Source organism: Lucilia sericata, unplaced genomic scaffold, assembly GCF_015586225.1.
Source record: "Lucilia sericata isolate MDLA Ls3-8-SP2 unplaced genomic scaffold, ASM1558622v1 Contig000006F_arrow, whole genome shotgun sequence".
NCBI lineage: Eukaryota > Metazoa > Arthropoda > Insecta > Diptera > Calliphoridae > Lucilia > Lucilia sericata.
Genome location: NW_023994047.1, coordinates 1770664 through 1792412, shown reverse-complemented (window position 1 = coordinate 1792412; position 21749 = coordinate 1770664). Strand labels below are relative to the sequence as shown.

General features: G+C 30.1%; 3 long non-coding RNA genes across 7 annotated transcripts in view; 2 read left to right on the top strand and 1 right to left on the bottom strand.

Moving 5' to 3' along the window:
- LOC119601313 overlaps nt 1–19972 on the bottom strand; it is a 28071-nt gene extending 8099 nt beyond the window's left edge. For 3 of the 4 annotated variants that reach the window (XR_005231207.1, XR_005231210.1, XR_005231211.1), the window contains exons 1-5: nt 12184–12289; nt 10122–12116; nt 5451–8511; nt 5070–5383; nt 1211–2893 (exon numbers count right to left, since the gene is read on the bottom strand). This is a non-coding gene — a long non-coding RNA (uncharacterized LOC119601313). Of the gene's footprint in view, nt 1–1210; nt 2894–5069; nt 5384–5450; nt 8512–10121; nt 12117–12183; nt 12969–15041 lie in introns of those variants that run through there. The other variant, XR_005231208.1, reaches the window with a different exon arrangement.
- LOC119601334 lies at nt 782–1302 on the top strand. The gene is made up of 2 exons (XR_005231215.1): nt 782–841; nt 895–1302. It is a non-coding gene; the product is annotated as an uncharacterized LOC119601334 (long non-coding RNA).
- Nucleotides 8319–11901, top strand: LOC119601326. 2 transcript variants are annotated; one of them, XR_005231212.1, is made up of 3 exons: nt 8319–8590; nt 9482–10767; nt 11763–11901. It is a non-coding gene; the product is annotated as an uncharacterized LOC119601326 (long non-coding RNA). The 2 variants fall into 2 exon arrangements; XR_005231214.1 differs by having other exon boundaries at nt 11739–11876.
- Nucleotides 19973–21749: the final 1777 nt, after the last annotated feature.

Sequence of the window (21749 nt, the reverse complement as noted above, 5' to 3'; positions counted from 1 at the left end):
CGCTAATTACTGGCTCAAAAATGCGACATAAACAATATTTATATGAACAAAAATCGTTCTAAATTTTAGGAGGATCGGTCCGTAAAAGGGCACCTTTAACACTCATTACTGGCATTAAAATACGAGTAGATATATGAAATTCAACATAAACAAGTTTTATGGTCGGTGAAATCTTCCTACCGACTTTGATGAAGATGGATCGATAAATGAACACTTCAGTTAAATTACTTAAAATTACGGCTTAGACGATGAAATTCGAATAAAAAACTTCTATACGAAACATAATTTATGTACAAATGTTTAGTCACTCACCACCACCTTTTTTCCCTATTTTAATTGCAATTTTTTCTCTTCCTCCTATTCTACATGCACTTTTATTAATATTATTCACGCTTTTAACAATTGATTTCCCCTTTTTCCTAGACCGTCCTCTTTGTTCTAGTTCCCCTTTAGGACGCCTAATAATTTAAAAAGATATCACACAATATTTTGTTTTGAAATACTATCACCACATTCAAAATAATTTTTTTCATCTAATTTTGACTAGTAAAAGTATGTATCTTTTAAACAGTCTACAAATAATTCCTCCGGCGTAAATGAACTATTGTCACCTTCAACAAATATAGTAACAATTTCCTATATTGAGTGGAATTGTCCTTTTTCGGTTTGATTAAATGATGTGTCAATAACACCTGTTGCCACACTTCTACCAAGTCGCAATCACTTCTTTAAATGCTATAATTGTTCAGAAGAACTGTCGAAAATCTGAGAAGTACAGCAACAGAATATTGATGAAAGTTATAAAGAAACTATAGCAGGAACAATCGATAATGTTTGTTAAGTAAATAAAAATCTCGTTTTCAACGACTCAATAATTTCCTGTTTCCATTCCAGAGTGAAAAATCATGTGGTTAATCAGACAACCTAATATTTATAAAAAATAAAGAAATTGAAGTCATTATAATCCTCAAAAAACATTTCAAATAATATACAACAATAGACATCTCAACAATAACGACACCATTGCTTTAATCACTAAAGCTAGTAATTCAAAATCAATTTCTCCAAGGACCCAATAGATCAGTTAACAGAATCCACTACTAAACAAAAACGTCAACATCAACAATCTTAACAAACATAATGAGCAATAAAACAAATCTATTATAATTGACCACATTGATCAAGCGACAACATCTATCCAAAATCTTACCTAAAGGCAAAATTCAAGGCAAACACCAAATCAACCATCAACAAAACAACAAACGGCAAATAAGATCTATGTAGATGAAATAATGGAAATATTTTCCATTTTCTTTTTATTATTGTGGCATTCTTAATAAAATGATACTCTAATAACAGCTGTTTACCAATGATGCCATAAATTTTTCTCCAAATAAATAACTGACAAACATTTGTTTTATTTTCCTATTGACAAACAACATATGGCGACACTTTTAAAAACATTTGATTATTTCTTACACTCAGATGGCGCACATATAACAACGATCCAACGACACTTTTAAAAACATTTGATTAATTTTCTTACACTCAGATGGCGCACATATAACAACAGTCCTTTTTATTTATTTTTTTATTCACCACATGGCACACATATAACAATTAAATTTATGAAGACTTAAGACACATACTCGAAATATGTTTGGAATTTTCCGGATTTCGATGAAATCTTGGTCGGATCAAAATTTAGTGGTCATATTCGGATTCAGCACCTGAAAACCAATTAAGATCGTGTTTCCAGCCCAATCTGGCCATTAGTTTCTGAGAAAAAAGCAAATAAAGTTAACATGTTGAAAAATTGAAGTTTTGAATATGTGGACTCCCTAAAGAATGGTAGATGGTAAGCTAGACATGCCACCGGTTGAACTCCACTTAAATCGAGATGCTAACCAAGTTTCCGCCCTCCTTCTCTCCTACTCTATATATTTTTTTTTGTTAATTTTATGTATTGTTAGTTCTTTTTTATTCTTATGTTGAAGCCTTTTTCCCCTTTTTTAATTGTTGTTTCTTTGTTCTTTATTTGCAAACAACACACAATCTTTCCCCGCTTGATTATCCTTTTTATAAATTTTTTATTCGTCTCCGTCTCTTTTTTCCTATTCGACACCTTTTCACATTAATTGTAAACAATTTTAATTGTAAATAAATTAATTATAAAATTTACTTGCAATAACTCTTTCTCATACGGACGCTTGTTAATTTGATATTTTGTATGAGCCAGTACCCTACGACCCCTATTAAGGTCCCCATTAGAAAATGACTAACGCTAATTACTGGCTCAAAAATGCGACATAAACAATATTTATATGAACAAAAATCGTTCTAAATTTTAGGAGGATCGGTCCGTAAAAGGGCACCTTTAACACTCATTACTGGCATTAAAATACGAGTAGATATATGAAATTCAACATAAACAAGTTTTATGGTCGGTGAAATCTTCCTACCGACTTTGATGAAGATGGATCGATAAATGAACACTTCAGTTAAATTACTTAAAATTACGGCTTAGACGATGAAATTCGAATAAAAAACTTCTATACGAAACATAATTTATGTACAAATGTTTAGTCACTCACCACCACCTTTTTTCCCTATTTTAATTGCAATTTTTTCTCTTCCTCCTATTCTACATGCACTTTTATTAATATTATTCACGCTTTTAACAATTGATTTCCCCTTTTTCCTAGACCGTCCTCTTTGTTCTAGTTCCCCTTTAGGACGCCTAATAATTTAAAAAGATATCACACAATATTTTGTTTTGAAATACTATCACCACATTCAAAATAATTTTTTTCATCTAATTTTGACTAGTAAAAGTATGTATCTTTTAAACAGTCTACAAATAATTCCTCCGGCGTAAATGAACTATTGTCACCTTCAACAAATATAGTAACAATTTCCTATATTGAGTGGAATTGTCCTTTTTCGGTTTGATTAAATGATGTGTCAATAACACCTGTTGCCACACTTCTACCAAGTCGCAATCACTTCTTTAAATGCTATAATTGTTCAGAAGAACTGTCGAAAATCTGAGAAGTACAGCAACAGAATATTGATGAAAGTTATAAAGAAACTATAGCAGGAACAATCGATAATGTTTGTTAAGTAAATAAAAATCTCGTTTTCAACGACTCAATAATTTCCTGTTTCCATTCCAGAGTGAAAAATCATGTGGTTAATCAGACAACCTAATATTTATAAAAAATAAAGAAATTGAAGTCATTATAATCCTCAAAAAACATTTCAAATAATATACAACAATAGACATCTCAACAATAACGACACCATTGCTTTAATCACTAAAGCTAGTAATTCAAAATCAATTTCTCCAAGGACCCAATAGATCAGTTAACAGAATCCACTACTAAACAAAAACGTCAACATCAACAATCTTAACAAACATAATGAGCAATAAAACAAATCTATTATAATTGACCACATTGATCAAGCGACAACATCTATCCAAAATCTTACCTAAAGGCAAAATTCAAGGCAAACACCAAATCAACCATCAACAAAACAACAAACGGCAAATAAGATCTATGTAGATGAAATAATGGAAATATTTTCCATTTTCTTTTTATTATTGTGGCATTCTTAATAAAATGATACTCTAATAACAGCTGTTTACCAATGATGCCATAAATTTTTCTCCAAATAAATAACTGACAAACATTTGTTTTATTTTCCTATTGACAAACAACATATGGCGACACTTTTAAAAACATTTGATTTTCTTACACTCAGATGGCGCACATATAACAACGATCCAACGACACTTTTAAAAACATTTGATTAATTTTCTTACACTCAGATGGCGCACATATAACAACAGTCCTTTTTATTTATTTTTTTATTCACCACATGGCACACATATAACAATTAAATTTATGAAGACTTAAGACACATACTCGAAATATGTTTGGAATTTTCCGGATTTCGATGAAATCTTGGTCGGATCAAAATTTAGTGGTCATATTCGGATTCAGCACCTGAAAACCAATTAAGATCGTGTTTCCAGCCCAATCTGGCCATTAGTTTCTGAGAAAAAAGCAAATAAAGTTAACATGTTGAAAAATTGAAGTTTTGAATATGTGGACTCCCTAAAGAATGGTAGATGGTAAGCTAGACATGCCACCGGTTGAACTCCACTTAAATCGAGATGCTAACCAAGTTTCCGCCCTCCTTCTCTCCTACTCTATATATTTTTTTTTGTTAATTTTATGTATTGTTAGTTCTTTTTTTATTCTTATGTTGAAGCCTTTTTCCCCTTTTTTAATTGTTGTTTCTTTGTTCTTTATTTGCAAACAACACACAATCTTTCCCCGCTTGATTATCCTTTTTATAAATTTTTTATTCGTCTCCGTCTCTTTTTTCCTATTCGACACCTTTTCACATTAATTGTAAACAATTTTAATTGTAAATAAATTAATTATAAAATTTACTTGCAATAACTCTTTCTCATACGGACGCTTGTTAATTTGATATTTTGTATGAGCCAGTACCCTACGACCCCTATTAAGGTCCCCATTAGAAAATGACTAACGCTAATTACTGGCTCAAAAATGCGACATAAACAATATTTATATGAACAAAAATCGTTCTAAATTTTAGGAGGATCGGTCCGTAAAAGGGCACCTTTAACACTCATTACTGGCATTAAAATACGAGTAGATATATGAAATTCAACATAAACAAGTTTTATGGTCGGTGAAATCTTCCTACCGACTTTGATGAAGATGGATCGATAAATGAACACTTCAGTTAAATTACTTAAAATTACGGCTTAGACGATGAAATTCGAATAAAAAACTTCTATACGAAACATAATTTATGTACAAATGTTTAGTCACTCACCACCACCTTTTTTCCCTATTTTAATTGCAATTTTTTCTCTTCCTCCTATTCTACATGCACTTTTATTAATATTATTCACGCTTTTAACAATTGATTTCCCCTTTTTCCTAGACCGTCCTCTTTGTACTAGTAAAAGTATGTATCTTTTAAACAGTCTACAAATAATTCCTCCGGCGTAAATGAACTATTGTCACCTTCAACAAATATAGTAACAATTTCCTATATTGAGTGGAATTGTCCTTTTTCGGTTTGATTAAATGATGTGTCAATAACACCTGTTGCCACACTTCTACCAAGTCGCAATCACTTCTTTAAATGCTATAATTGTTCAGAAGAACTGTCGAAAATCTGAGAAAGTACAGCAACAGAATATTGATGAAAGTTATAAAGAAACTATAGCAGGAACAATCGATAATGTTTGTTAAGTAAATAAAAATCTAGTTTTCAACGACTCAATAATTTCCTGTTTCCATTCCAGAGTGAAAAATCATGTGGTTAATGAGACAACCTAATATTTATAAAAAAAAAGAAATTGAAGTCATTATAATCCTCAAAAAACATTTCAAATAATATACAACAATAGACATCTCAACAATAACGACACCATTGCTTTAATCACTAAAGCTAGTAATTCAAAATCAATTTCTCCAAGGACCCAATAGATCAGTTAACAGAATCCACTACTAAACAAAAACGTCAACATCAACAATCTTAACAAACATAATGAGCAATAAAACAAATCTATTATAATTGACCACATTGATCAAGCGACAACATCTATCCAAAATCTTACCTAAAGGCAAAATTCAAGGCAAACACCAAATCAACCATCAACAAAACAACAAACGGCAAATAAGATCTATGTAGATGAAATAATGGAAATATTTTCCATTTTCTTTTTATTATTGTGGCATTCTTAATAAAATGATACTCTAATAACAGCTGTTTACCAATGATGCCATAAATTTTTCTCCAAATAAATAACTGACAAACATTTGTTTTATTTTCCTATTGACAAACAACATATGGCGACACTTTTAAAAACATTTGATTTTCTTACACTCAGATGGCGCACATATAACAACGATCCAACGACACTTTTAAAAACATTTGATTAATTTTCTTACACTCAGATGGCGCACATATAACAACAGTCCTTTTTATTTATTTTTTTATTCACCACATGGCACACATATAACAATTAAATTTATGAAGACTTAAGACACATACTCGAAATATGTTTGGAATTTTCCGGATTTCGATGAAATCTTGGTCGGATCAAAATTTAGTGGTCATATTCGGATTCAGCACCTGAAAACCAATTAAGATCGTGTTTCCAGCCCAATCTGGCCATTAGTTTCTGAGAAAAAAGCAAATAAAGTTAACATGTTGAAAAATTGAAGTTTTGAATATGTGGACTCCCTAAAGAATGGTAGATGGTAAGCTAGACATGCCACCGGTTGAACTCCACTTAAATCGAGATGCTAACCAAGTTTCCGCCCTCCTTCTCTCCTACTCTATATATTTTTTTTTGTTAATTTTATGTATTGTTAGTTCTTTTTTTATTCTTATGTTGAAGCCTTTTTCCCCTTTTTTAATTGTTGTTTCTTTGTTCTTTATTTGCAAACAACACACAATCTTTCCCCGCTTGATTATCCTTTTTATAAATTTTTTATTCGTCTCCGTCTCTTTTTTCCTATTCGACACCTTTTCACATTAATTGTAAACAATTTTAATTGTAAATAAATTAATTATAAAATTTACTTGCAATAACTCTTTCTCATACGGACGCTTGTTAATTTGATATTTTGTATGAGCCAGTACCCTACGACCCCTATTAAGGTCCCCATTAGAAAATGACTAACGCTAATTACTGGCTCAAAAATGCGACATAAACAATATTTATATGAACAAAAATCGTTCTAAATTTTAGGAGGATCGGTCCGTAAAAGGGCACCTTTAACACTCATTACTGGCATTAAAATACGAGTAGATATATGAAATTCAACATAAACAAGTTTTATGGTCGGTGAAATCTTCCTACCGACTTTGATGAAGATGGATCGATAAATGAACACTTCAGTTAAATTACTTAAAATTACGGCTTAGACGATGAAATTCGAATAAAAAACTTCTATACGAAACATAATTTATGTACAAATGTTTAGTCACTCACCACCACCTTTTTTCCCTATTTTAATTGCAATTTTTTCTCTTCCTCCTATTCTACATGCACTTTTATTAATATTATTCACGCTTTTAACAATTGATTTCCCCTTTTTCCTAGACCGTCCTCTTTGTTCTAGTTCCCCTTTAGGACGCCTAATAATTTAAAAAGATATCACACAATATTTTGTTTTGAAATACTATCACCACATTCAAAATAATTTTTTTCATCTAATTTTGACTAGTAAAAGTATGTATCTTTTAAACAGTCTACAAATAATTCCTCCGGCGTAAATGAACTATTGTCACCTTCAACAAATATAGTAACAATTTCCTATATTGAGTGGAATTGTCCTTTTTCGGTTTGATTAAATGATGTGTCAATAACACCTGTTGCCACACTTCTACCAAGTCGCAATCACTTCTTTAAATGCTATAATTGTTCAGAAGAACTGTCGAAAATCTGAGAAAGCAACAGAATATTGATAAAGTTATAAAGAAACTATAGCAGGAACAATCGATAATGTTTGTTAAGTAAATAAAAATCTCGTTTTCAACGACTCAATAATTTCCTGTTTCCATTCCAGAGTGAAAAATCATGTGGTTAATCAGACAACCTAATATTTATAAAAAATAAAGAAATTGAAGTCATTATAATCCTCAAAAAACATTTCAAATAATATACAACAATAGACATCTCAACAATAACGACACCATTGCTTTAATCACTAAAGCTAGTAATTCAAAATCAATTTCTCCAAGGACCCAATAGATCAGTTAACAGAATCCACTACTAAACAAAAACGTCAACATCAACAATCTTAACAAACATAATGAGCAATAAAACAAATCTATTATAATTGACCACATTGATCAAGCGACAACATCTATCCAAAATCTTACCTAAAGGCAAAATTCAAGGCAAACACCAAATCAACCATCAACAAAACAACAAACGGCAAATAAGATCTATGTAGATGAAATAATGGAAATATTTTCCATTTTCTTTTTATTATTGTGGCATTCTTAATAAAATGATACTCTAATAACAGCTGTTTACCAATGATGCCATAAATTTTTCTCCAAATAAATAACTGACAAACATTTGTTTTATTTTCCTATTGACAAACAACATATGGCGACACTTTTAAAAACATTTGATTTTCTTACACTCAGATGGCGCACATATAACAACGATCCAACGACACTTTTAAAAACATTTGATTAATTTTCTTACACTCAGATGGCGCACATATAACAACAGTCCTTTTTATTTATTTTTTTATTCACCACATGGCACACATATAACAATTAAATTTATGAAGACTTAAGACACATACTCGAAATATGTTTGGAATTTTCCGGATTTCGATGAAATCTTGGTCGGATCAAAATTTAGTGGTCATATTCGGATTCAGCACCTGAAAACCAATTAAGATCGTGTTTCCAGCCCAATCTGGCCATTAGTTTCTGAGAAAAAAGCAAATAAAGTTAACATGTTGAAAAATTGAAGTTTTGAATATGTGGACTCCCTAAAGAATGGTAGATGGTAAGCTAGACATGCCACCGGTTGAACTCCACTTAAATCGAGATGCTAACCAAGTTTCCGCCCTCCTTCTCTCCTACTCTATATATTTTTTTTTGTTAATTTTATGTATTGTTAGTTCTTTTTTTATTCTTATGTTGAAGCCTTTTTCCCCTTTTTTAATTGTTGTTTCTTTGTTCTTTATTTGCAAACAACACACAATCTTTCCCCGCTTGATTATCCTTTTTATAAATTTTTTATTCGTCTCCGTCTCTTTTTTCCTATTCGACACCTTTTCACATTAATTGTAAACAATTTTAATTGTAAATAAATTAATTATAAAATTTACTTGCAATAACTCTTTCTCATACGGACGCTTGTTAATTTGATATTTTGTATGAGCCAGTACCCTACGACCCCTATTAAGGTCCCCATTAGAAAATGACTAACGCTAATTACTGGCTCAAAAATGCGACATAAACAATATTTATATGAACAAAAATCGTTCTACATTTTAGGAGGATCGGTCCGTAAAAGGGCACCTTTAACACTCATTACTGGCATTAAAATACGAGTAGATATATGAAATTCAACATAAACAAGTTTTATGGTCGGTGAAATCTTCCTACCGACTTTGATGAAGATGGATCGATAAATGAACACTTCAGTTAAATTACTTAAAATTACGGCTTAGACGATGAAATTCGAATAAAAAACTTCTATACGAAACATAATTTATGTACAAATGTTTAGTCACTCACCACCACCTTTTTTCCCTATTTTAATTGCAATTTTTTCTCTTCCTCCTATTCTACATGCACTTTTATTAATATTATTCACGCTTTTAACAATTGATTTCCCCTTTTTCCTAGACCGTCCTCTTTGTACTAGTAAAAGTATGTATCTTTTAAACAGTCTACAAATAATTCCTCCGGCGTAAATGAACTATTGTCACCTTCAACAAATATAGTAACAATTTCCTATATTGAGTGGAATTGTCCTTTTTCGGTTTGATTAAATGATGTGTCAATAACACCTGTTGCCACACTTCTACCAAGTCGCAATCACTTCTTTAAATGCTATAATTGTTCAGAAGAACTGTCGAAAATCTGAGAAAGTACAGCAACAGAATATTGATGAAAGTTATAAAGAAACTATAGCAGGAACAATCGATAATGTTTGTTAAGTAAATAAAAATCTAGTTTTCAACGACTCAATAATTTCCTGTTTCCATTCCAGAGTGAAAAATCATGTGGTTAATGAGACAACCTAATATTTATAAAAAATAAAGAAATTGAAGTCATTATAATCCTCAAAAAACATTTCAAATAATATACAACAATAGACATCTCAACAATAACGACACCATTGCTTTAATCACTAAAGCTAGTAATTCAAAATCAATTTCTCCAAGGACCCAATAGATCAGTTAACAGAATCCACTACTAAACAAAAACGTCAACATCAACAATCTTAACAAACATAATGAGCAATAAAACAAATCTATTATAATTGACCACATTGATCAAGCGACAACATCTATCCAAAATCTTACCTAAAGGCAAAATTCAAGGCAAACACCAAATCAACCATCAACAAAACAACAAACGGCAAATAAGATCTATGTAGATGAAATAATGGAAATATTTTCCATTTTCTTTTTATTATTGTGGCATTCTTAATAAAATGATACTCTAATAACAGCTGTTTACCAATGATGCCATAAATTTTTCTCCAAATAAATAACTGACAAACATTTGTTTTATTTTCCTATTGACAAACAACATATGGCGACACTTTTAAAAACATTTGATTTTCTTACACTCAGATGGCGCACATATAACAACGATCCAACGACACTTTTAAAAACATTTGATTAATTTTCTTACACTCAGATGGCGCACATATAACAACAGTCCTTTTTATTTATTTTTTTATTCACCACATGGCACACATATAACAATTAAATTTATGAAGACTTAAGACACATACTCGAAATATGTTTGGAATTTTCCGGATTTCGATGAAATCTTGGTCGGATCAAAATTTAGTGGTCATATTCGCATTCAGCACCTGAAAACCAATTAAGATCGTGTTTCCAGCCCAATCTGGCCATTAGTTTCTGAGAAAAAAGCAAATAAAGTTAACATGTTGAAAAATTGAAGTTTTGAATATGTGGACTCCCTAAAGAATGGTAGATGGTAAGCTAGACATGCCACCGGTTGAACTCCACTTAAATCGAGATGCTAACCAAGTTTCCGCCCTCCTTCTCTCCTACTCTATATATTTTTTTTGTTAATTTTATGTATTGTTAGTTCTTTTTTTATTCTTATGTTGAAGCCTTTTTCCCCTTTTTTAATTGTTGTTTCTTTGTTCTTTATTTGCAAACTACACACAATCTTTCCCCGCTTGATTATCCTTTTTATAAATTTTTTATTCGTCTCCGTCTCTTTTTTCCTATTCGACACCTTTTCACATTAATTGTAAACAATTTTAATTGTAAATAAATTAATTATAAAATTTACTTGCAATAACTCTTTCTCATACGGACGCTTGTTAATTTGATATTTTGTATGAGCCAGTACCCTACGACCCCTATTAAGGTCCCCATTAGAAAATGACTAACGCTAATTACTGGCTCAAAAATGCGACATAAACAATATTTATATGAACAAAAATCGTTCTACATTTTAGGAGGATCGGTCCGTAAAAGGGCACCTTTAACACTCATTACTGGCATTAAAATACGAGTAGATATATGAAATTCAACATAAACAAGTTTTATGGTCGGTGAAATCTTCCTACCGACTTTGATGAAGATGGATCGATAAATGAACACTTCAGTTAAATTACTTAAAATTACGGCTTAGACGATGAAATTCGAATAAAAAACTTCTATACGAAACATAATTTATGTACAAATGTTTAGTCACTCACCACCACCTTTTTTCCCTATTTTAATTGCAATTTTTTCTCTTCCTCCTATTCTACATGCACTTTTATTAATATTATTCACGCTTTTAACAATTGATTTCCCCTTTTTCCTAGACCGTCCTCTTTGTTCTAGTTCCCCTTTAGGACGCCTAATAATTTAAAAAGATATCACACAATATTTTGTTTTGAAATACTATCACCACATTCAAAATAATTTTTTTCATCTAATTTTGACTAGTAAAAGTATGTATCTTTTAAACAGTCTACAAATAATTCCTCCGGCGTAAATGAACTATTGTCACCTTCAACAAATATAGTAACAATTTCCTATATTGAGTGGAATTGTCCTTTTTCGGTTTGATTAAATGATGTGTCAATAACACCTGTTGCCACACTTCTACCAAGTCGCAATCACTTCTTTAAATGCTATAATTGTTCAGAAGAACTGTCGAAAATCTGAGAAAGTACAGCAACAGAATATTGATGAAAGTTATAAAGAAACTATAGCAGGAACAATCGATAATGTTTGTTAAGTAAATAAAAATCTAGTTTTCAACGACTCAATAATTTCCTGTTTCCATTCCAGAGTGAAAAATCATGTGGTTAATGAGACAACCTAATATTTATAAAAAAAAAGAAATTGAAGTCATTATAATCCTCAAAAAACATTTCAAATAATATACAACAATAGACATCTCAACAATAACGACACCATTGCTTTAATCACTAAAGCTAGTAATTCAAAATCAATTTCTCCAAGGACCCAATAGATCAGTTAACAGAATCCACTACTAAACAAAAACGTCAACATCAACAATCTTAACAAACATAATGAGCAATAAAACAAATCTATTATAATTGACCACATTGATCAAGCGACAACATCTATCCAAAATCTTACCTAAAGGCAAAATTCAAGGCAAACACCAAATCAACCATCAACAAAACAACAAACGGCAAATAAGATCTATGTAGATGAAATAATGGAAATATTTTCCATTTTCTTTTTATTATTGTGGCATTCTTAATAAAATGATACTCTAATAACAGCTGTTTACCAATGATGCCATAAATTTTTCTCCAAATAAATAACTGACAAACATTTGTTTTATTTTCCTATTGACAAACAACATATGGCGACACTTTTAAAAACATTTGATTTTCTTACACTCAGATGGCGCACATATAACAACGATCCAACGACACTTTTAAAAACATTTGATTAATTTTCTTACACTCAGATGGCGCACATATAACAACAGTCCTTTTTATTTATTTTTTTATTCACCACATGGCACACATATAACAATTAAATTTATGAAGACTTAAGACACATACTCGAAATATGTTTGGAATTTTCCGGATTTCGATGAAATCTTGGTCGGATCAAAATTTAGTGGTCATATTCGCATTCAGCACCTGAAAACCAATTAAGATCGTGTTTCCAGCCCAATCTGGCCATTAGTTTCTGAGAAAAAAGCAAATAAAGTTAACATGTTGAAAAATTGAAGTTTTGAATATGTGGACTCCCTAAAGAATGGTAGATGGTAAGCTAGACATGCCACCGGTTGAACTCCACTTAAATCGAGATGCTAACCAAGTTTCCGCCCTCCTTCTCTCCTACTCTATATATTTTTTTTTGTTAATTTTATGTATTGTTAGTTCTTTTTTTATTCTTATGTTGAAGCCTTTTTCCCCTTTTTTAATTGTTGTTTCTTTGTTCTTTATTTGCAAACTACACACAATCTTTCCCCGCTTGATTATCCTTTTTATAAATTTTTTATTCGTCTCCGTCTCTTTTTTCCTATTCGACACCTTTTCACATTAATTGTAAACAATTTTAATTGTAAATAAATTAATTATAAAATTTACTTGCAATAACTCTTTCTCATACGGACGCTTGTTAATTTGATATTTTGTATGAGCCAGTACCCTACGACCCCTATTAAGGTCCCCATTAGAAAATGACTAACGCTAATTACTGGCTCAAAAATGCGACATAAACAATATTTATATGAACAAAAATCGTTCTACATTTTAGGAGGATCGGTCCGTAAAAGGGCACCTTTAACACTCATTACTGGCATTAAAATACGAGTAGATATATGAAATTCAACATAAACAAGTTTTATGGTCGGTGAAATCTTCCTACCGACTTTGATGAAGATGGATCGATAAATGAACACTTCAGTTAAATTACTTAAAATTACGGCTTAGACGATGAAATTCGAATAAAAAACTTCTATACGAAACATAATTTATGTACAAATGTTTAGTCACTCACCACCACCTTTTTTCCCTATTTTAATTGCAATTTTTTCTCTTCCTCCTATTCTACATGCACTTTTATTAATATTATTCACGCTTTTAACAATTGATTTCCCCTTTTTCCTAGACCGTCCTCTTTGTACTAGTAAAAGTATGTATCTTTTAAACAGTCTACAAATAATTCCTCCGGCGTAAATGAACTATTGTCACCTTCAACAAATATAGTAACAATTTCCTATATTGAGTGGAATTGTCTTTTTTTGGTTTGATTAAATCGTGTGTCAATAACACCTGTTGTCACAATTCTACCAAGTTTATGTTTATTTATCTGTTTACTACAAGGATGGTTACCGTTATCGCTTAGGTATTGCTACCGCTTAAATACCTTTTCAGCACTACTGCCCTTACCGATAAAATACCGATACCGAAATAAGCCAAAATACCGATAATGCTAAAATAACATTTCCGAAATAAGTCGAAAAATATCGATAACGCTAAAATATCTCTACCAAAATAAGTCAAAATACGGATACCGCTACCTTATCACCATTTCGAAACTGTTGCCAACCTTGCTTTACAAGCTCCACATTTGAATACTATGAAAGAAAAGTTAATTTTTGCTAGGAATATAAATAACAAATTTAATGAACAGAAATACATTTACAGGACTGATTAAAGTCATAGTTGAGGCAGTGCAATTAGAAATTAAATTATTAGTAAGTATTTAACAAATATGTGAGTACTAGTAGTTGCGTTCTTTTTGCAGGTCAACAAAATCGCAATCACTTCTTTAAATGCTATAATTGTTCAGAAGAGCTGTCGAAAATCTGAGAAAGTACAGCAATAGAATATTGATGAAAGTTATAAAGAAACTATAGCAGGAACAATCGATAATGTTTGTTAAGTAAATAAAAATCTCGTTTTCAACGACTCAATAATTTCCTGTTTCCATTCCAGAGTGAAAAATCATGTGGTTAATCAGACAACCTAATATTTATAAAAAATAAAGAAATTGAAGTCATTATAATCCTCAAAAAACCTTTCAAATAATATACAACAATAGACATCTCAACAATAACGACACCATTGCTTTAATCACTAAAGCTAGTAATTCAAAATCAATTTCTCCAAGGACCCAATAGATCAGTTAACAGAATCCACTACTAAACAAAAACGTCAACATCAACAATCTTAACAAACATAATGAGCAATAAAACAAATCTATTATAATTGACCACATTGATCAAGCGACAACATCTATCCAAAATCTTACCTAAAGGCAAAATTCAAGGCAAACACCAAATCAACCATCAACAAAACAACAAACGGCAAATAAGATCTATGTAGATGAAATAATGGAAATATAAATAAACTATTTAGGAATAAGACTCACCGAAGTCATGCTGTTTTTTCAATACCGACATACATTTGGGGATTCAGTTCGCGTGGAAAGGGTAATTCGTCGGAATGATGGTTTGTATAGTTTGAAGAGGGTTACAGAGAGTTATGGACTGAGTGTACTCCAGATTTTCGTTATGGGTATACACTTGAAACAGATAACTATTCTGGTGATTTCAATTTGATTTGATTTGTCTTTTACTTATTATCAATTTATTTTAAAATTAATTATGAATATCAACATGATCTTATGGAATATTATAGGCTATTTGAACAATGTATGTATAATGAATTGCAACTATTAATAAAACACACTATCCCAAAACTACAGTTCTCTAGGAAATACAATTTCATTCCACATTTGGTATTCCAATAAACTATTTTTATCAAAAACAGAGCAACTTATTCGTACGGATGAGTTGCACTTCTAATACAAAACTCTTATCAATTTACCTGTCTAACGATTATTGTCACTATTCAAGCTAAAATAAATTACAATAATTAACACATGCATTCCACCATCTAAAAGTTTTGGCCTTCATAATTAAAGAAGTATTGACGTTTTTTTTATTCACCTTTCATGAAAATTCAGTCAAAGTGCGAAACTGAAAACAAACTATATGGAAGTGATAATTTTCCAATCATTATCCATGTATCTCTTTGTCTCTTTCCAAATTTGTTACCAAACTTGGAGAAATTTCAACAACTTTCTCTTATTTCCGATAATAATCGCTCTATTATAATAGTGCAAAGCACAAATTAGTAACAATATTACAAAAAAACTACGTGGTGGAATAAACACCTTTCGGAAATTAATATGGATAAAATAAACTGTGGAACAAATTAAAAAGATGTATTAATATGTAACATATATGTATATACAAAAGAGTAGCGTTACTGACTTATTGATTATCACACAACCTAAACGGCTAGAATAATGATATTTTGACAGTAGATGTATTTTTGGTCATGCAGATCCACTAACTTGTACTTTTTCTCTAACTGGTGTTGAATCTAGAAACATAAAATTAAACCTAGAATTATGATATTTTGACAGTAAATTTATTTTTGGTCATGTAGAAACAATAACTGTTCTTTTTTTCTTTAAGTGATATTGAATCTAAAAATATGGAATTATAAAAACAGAAATTAAATATAGAAATTCTTGAGGATTTGTACTATTACTTATTGGTACTTTTTTGTTTTTCAAATGACACTTTTTGAATTTTGTATAATAAGGAACCAAAGCATATAAAATAAAAATATATATAGTCTGGCAATACTTAAAAGCAATATTTAAATAACTATACTACAAGTAGCTGTAGTAACAACACGCTTTTGTAGTTAAAAATGTGCAAAAGCTAGCAGCAAACAAATCACTTACTATGACTTTCTTCAGATTTTAGTAGCTCTAGTTATAGTAGTAGCCAAAAAAGGGAACTTTTAATAGCAGAAGCACAGTCATTGGTATTGAAATGTTTCAATGTAGCAATTAAATACTTCAAATAACCAAAAATTTTATAGCAACTTCCACCTAAATGAAGTAGCAATGCTAATAAAATATTGGTAGCATAAAAATAAAAATTTTAATAAAACACCAAAAAACACAAAAATTACGATATTCAGATGAAAAACAAAGGCATAAGTAAGCAGCGGGAAAAAATGCTAGGACTTCGATTCGTGGGCCTACTAAAAGTCATATTTACATTTTATAAAAGTTGCGAAATTCATTTCTCATTGCCTTCTCGCATGAGATATTCCAGAAGGACTCTGCTTCCTCTTCTAAAAGGATTCATGTACATTTATCAAAGGTTTATGTATCAAATGTTGAACCTAAATTTGTTTTATAAAACATTTAGAAGCTCTAATGAATAAGTCAATATGACTATTAATGTAATTTCCTATGAGGACATTATATAGATTCTTCGACTGAAGATCTTCTAATGTGTCTTCAAAGCAAGACCTTCATACAAGGCTTCAACGAAGGAACTTCAAATAGTCCTTCAACGGAAGACCATCTACAGGCTTTTTAAGTAAGTCTTATATTAGAATGCTAATGACATGCCGTGTAAAATTGAAACGATTTTACAATGCGACTGGATATACTTGTGTCTACAGAATAATGCCTTTAGTAAGACATCTTTACTGGATCTCTTTCCCGCTGGATATGTTTATTTGTTTTTGTCTGTCGACACAAACCACATACTTGCGCTACAACTTCAGACAATTGTATGGAGCAGTAGTTAAAGAAATGATAAAAAACTTGGTAGCAAATGCAGTTCTTCTAACACCACTTAATAGAAATACATATATGATAATTCTTCATTGATAAAATGAAAAGATTAAACTTAACATACATAAGTGAATGAGTAATCCGAATTTCAGTTTAATTTAATTTTTTTAGCGTAACAAAGCATCTAGAGTAGCTTAGTTACTCATAACAGAGCAGCTGCTAAATTCAAGAGGGATTACTTAGAATAGTCCGTAGGCTATTTAATATACAAGTCCTTAGAAAAGTAATTAGAAAGACCGTTTAAATTATATAAAAATTTAGCGATCGTATAAAAAAATTATTATAAAGAGTACAAAACAAGAATTGTATTTGATATCTTCTGAAGTTTAATAAATATTTGACCGAAGTTGGTAGTCAGGTATTCGTCGAAGTTAGATCCAAGTATCTTGGAAGTAATGCTCAAGTTGTGCTTATGCAGACAACTTTTATATAATTAAGAAAATCGGTAAGGAAAAAATAGAACCATCGACATTAACTCTTTGATAAACAAAATAGGAAATCTATCATTGTCTAAGTACAAACATCTTTTGATTTGTAGGAAAAAAACATATGAACTTAATATTTCTTCTGGTTTCTTATCATAGAAAAATGTACTTTTATAAGGAATTAAATATATTTTATCTTTAATAACAAATGCAAATGGAAAGGAAATTTACAATTTATTACTGACGATCTTAATAAAAGCCTAAATATAATTAAATGTTAATTAAACAGAAAATTTAACTGCAAACATTTACACATTAACTTCAATTATCATGTCAATAATCTGATCTGTACATAATTGCGGTCTTTTCTCTATACGGCTCCTCTCCTAAAACATCTTTCACTATTTAAGATTCTGCACTTAGAATCACATTCAAAGTTTATAAAACCAAACCTATTCACAATGTGATATTTGAAGATGGAAAGAACTGTTTGGTGACAAAGGGGACATCATATTTTTTAATCTATTAAATAATTTCCTTTGTAGTTAAGATTCTCCTATATTCAAAATATATTCCAAACATTCTTTGTAATAGAATTCAAACAACACATCGCCGCATTTTAATTTTCCTAAACACATCAGTCTAAATCAAACAAGCATTAAAATACACGAACTCTAATCTTACCAAATATATTACCTATCGGAAAAGATAGCGTCAACGTAGCTTATAGTGTTAAAAAATGTTCAGTCTAATCTTATATTCGACAATTTTCTCTGTGGAGATAATAACAATAATTTGAGGCTATTAAATATATTGGAAATATAAAAACAAAAATTATAATTTGCTGTTTTCGTAACACTAAACCATAATAACCATGACATATTACCTATCGGGAAGTACTAAATTTATCAAACTAAGACTTAGATACAGGCACATAATACAAACCGACATTTCACACATTTGTCCATATTGCGAAATCGAGCCTGTATCAATTATCAAAAGCCTTTTAAACTGAAATGTGTGGAAAAACTTTAAATTTATGTTTATGAAATCAATAATACATAGTGATTGCATTTACATACAATTTTTCGTTTGGTTTAACTTCAATAATTAAAAAAATGATTTAAAACGATGTTTTGGTAATTGAATTTCAGTTTGCAAAGTTATTGAATTATCCTGAGCAATATTGAGATCTGTACATATATTTCATTTGTGTCATAGACCAGTGGAATCTATAGCTTCTGAAATGAATAATCATTTGTTTGGTTCAACTAAAAACTTACGTTTCTAAGCTGGTTACATGTGTAACCGTCACTACCCTATTAGAAGGTGCAACCCCGTCAGAACTTTCCGGTACCATGCCATCAAAAGCTAGGGGTTATTAGTCACCAAGGGTAGTAACATTTTCTGAGTCCGATCTTACAGTAAGTTGAAACCAATTATAAATGATTGTACAATACATATTTGAAATCAAACATGTGTTTGTTCATTCCTAAAGCAGATTCTTACTGGCTATGATACAAATAATTGATAGTACAGAAACATGCGTTTTGACCATGATATAATCCATAACTACGCTAAACACAATTCATTTAGTTAACAAGGTTTATAACAAGACCGATAAAAAGTGAACTACTGAACGTAAGTCAAAATTAGTGACTCAAGAACATTTTTGTAGTTCAGAAATGTATATATAATTTTACTAGAACTGTCACGTCAGTTGTACATGTGGATGTTTACATTTTCAAAAAGCAATTTTACAATAGATTTACTTATACTAAGTTTACACAGCACATGTATTTTAGTAGGTCATGAAAATAGTAAGTTTTGTTAGTTAGAGAAAAAAAAAATAACTTATACCATAGCATCCACTACCCTGTTTTTGCATGGTCCGTTGGGTGACATGGTATAAGCCGGATATCGCCAATTGATATCCGAATAAGCAAATCACAAAAGTTTTTCTTATAAATATACCACTGGAGGGACTCGTAAGTATCGCAGTAGTTTAACAATAAAGTTATGCAAATGTAAATTATAAAGTATGTATAGGGTTACAATTATTTTTTGTTCAATAGAATAAAATATAATGTGTTCATCAAAAATTTTATAGATATTTTACAATGTTTTTTTTTTTTTTTTTTTTTGTAAAAATATACAAAAACAAATATTTGTTTTAAATTTTAATAGATTTTTTATAATATAGAGATGTTTTTCTTTTTTGTTTTTGGTACAATAATGAATAATTTGTTTATTTTTTCTCTTATGCTTAGAAAATACTTTTTCACTTATTTTGTTCTTAAATCGTTATTCAAAGAAACTTCTTATTTGATTAAACTTATTTTTTTTGTTACAATTATTTGTTTTAAGTTTTTTATTTTTAGTTTTTATTTTAAATGTATGTATACAAAAATCATATTTAATTTCTTACTTTATGGCTTATTTAATTATTAATAACTTAATATAAAGAGTTAAATTTTTATCTTGCAGAAAAAATTTGTTATACTGAAAAATTTTAAATTTAATGTTTGGATATTTGTTTAAGTCAATGTATTTTGCATCAAATGGAATTGTGGTTTATAAATAATCTTAACTAAAACCAGTCAGAGAGCTATATTTGACTAAACCGGATCTAAAATGCCCTTCACCTATATTTCAGTTTTTATTACTACTTCGAGTATTTATAGAATTTTACATTTTATAATAATAATCTTTAAAAATCTGTGATCTCTCATATTTCCCACAAAAATTTAAGAACATTGTGAAGTTATTTAAAAATGTCCATTTAAATTGAATTTCAGTTTGACAAAGCTATTTCGTGTCTAGATTAGATACATTTTTATTATGCTAAACGTCAAATTGTTATCATGATAAAAAATTTGCAGGTAAGACAACATTTATTAGCGTTATAGCATCGTTATGACAATGTTGTCTAAAAAATTGTTTAGATAACTTTGTCTTGATATAAATGTCATTATGTTGTAAAATTTTTATAGATTTTTTTTGTGCAATTAAAATTGATTTTACATAATTTTTAACAAAATTAGTGTTTTTTTTACAAAATTTGCATTTAATTTTAATTGTTTTTATAAAATATAGCATTATTTCTGTAAAATTATCTGTGTGTTGTCTTGAAAAAATCAGCATTTTGTTACCACTATGCATTAACATAAACAAAAAATTGGCAATTGTTCTGTGGACGTTTTGTTAAGAGCTCTGATAAATATTTGTCGAATATAGACAAGGGCTTATGGATATGTCTTGAGCAATATTGAGATCTGTACGTATCTTTCATTTATGTCATAGACCAGTGGAATCTATAGCTTCAGGAATGAATAATCATTTGTTTGGTTCAACTAAAAACTAACGTTTCTAAGCTGGTTACATGTGTAACCGTCACTACCCTATTAGAAGGTGCAACCCCGTCAGAACTTTCCGGTACCATGCCATCAAAAGCTAGGGGTTATTAGTCACCAAGGGTAGTAACATTTTCTGAGTCCGATCTTACAGTAAGTTGAAACCAAAGATAAATGATTGTACAATACATAATTGAAATCAAATATGTGTTTGTTCATTGCTAAAGCAGATTCTCACTGGTTACAATACAAATGATTGATGGTACAGAGACATCAGTTAGATTGTAAGAAAAATTATTTAAATGTTTAGAAACATAATATAAAATGTAAGGTTCTTCAGGAAAAGCTTTCAGGATAAAAATTAAAGATCATAAATCGGACAAACCAGGACTCGTGGGAACTTACTGATATTAGTGCCGGTCAATATCCTTGTCAATATCACCGTTGTGGTATACTAAAAAGATTTCTTGATACCTCCAGTTAAAAACTACGACGAAAGTGTTAACTAAATT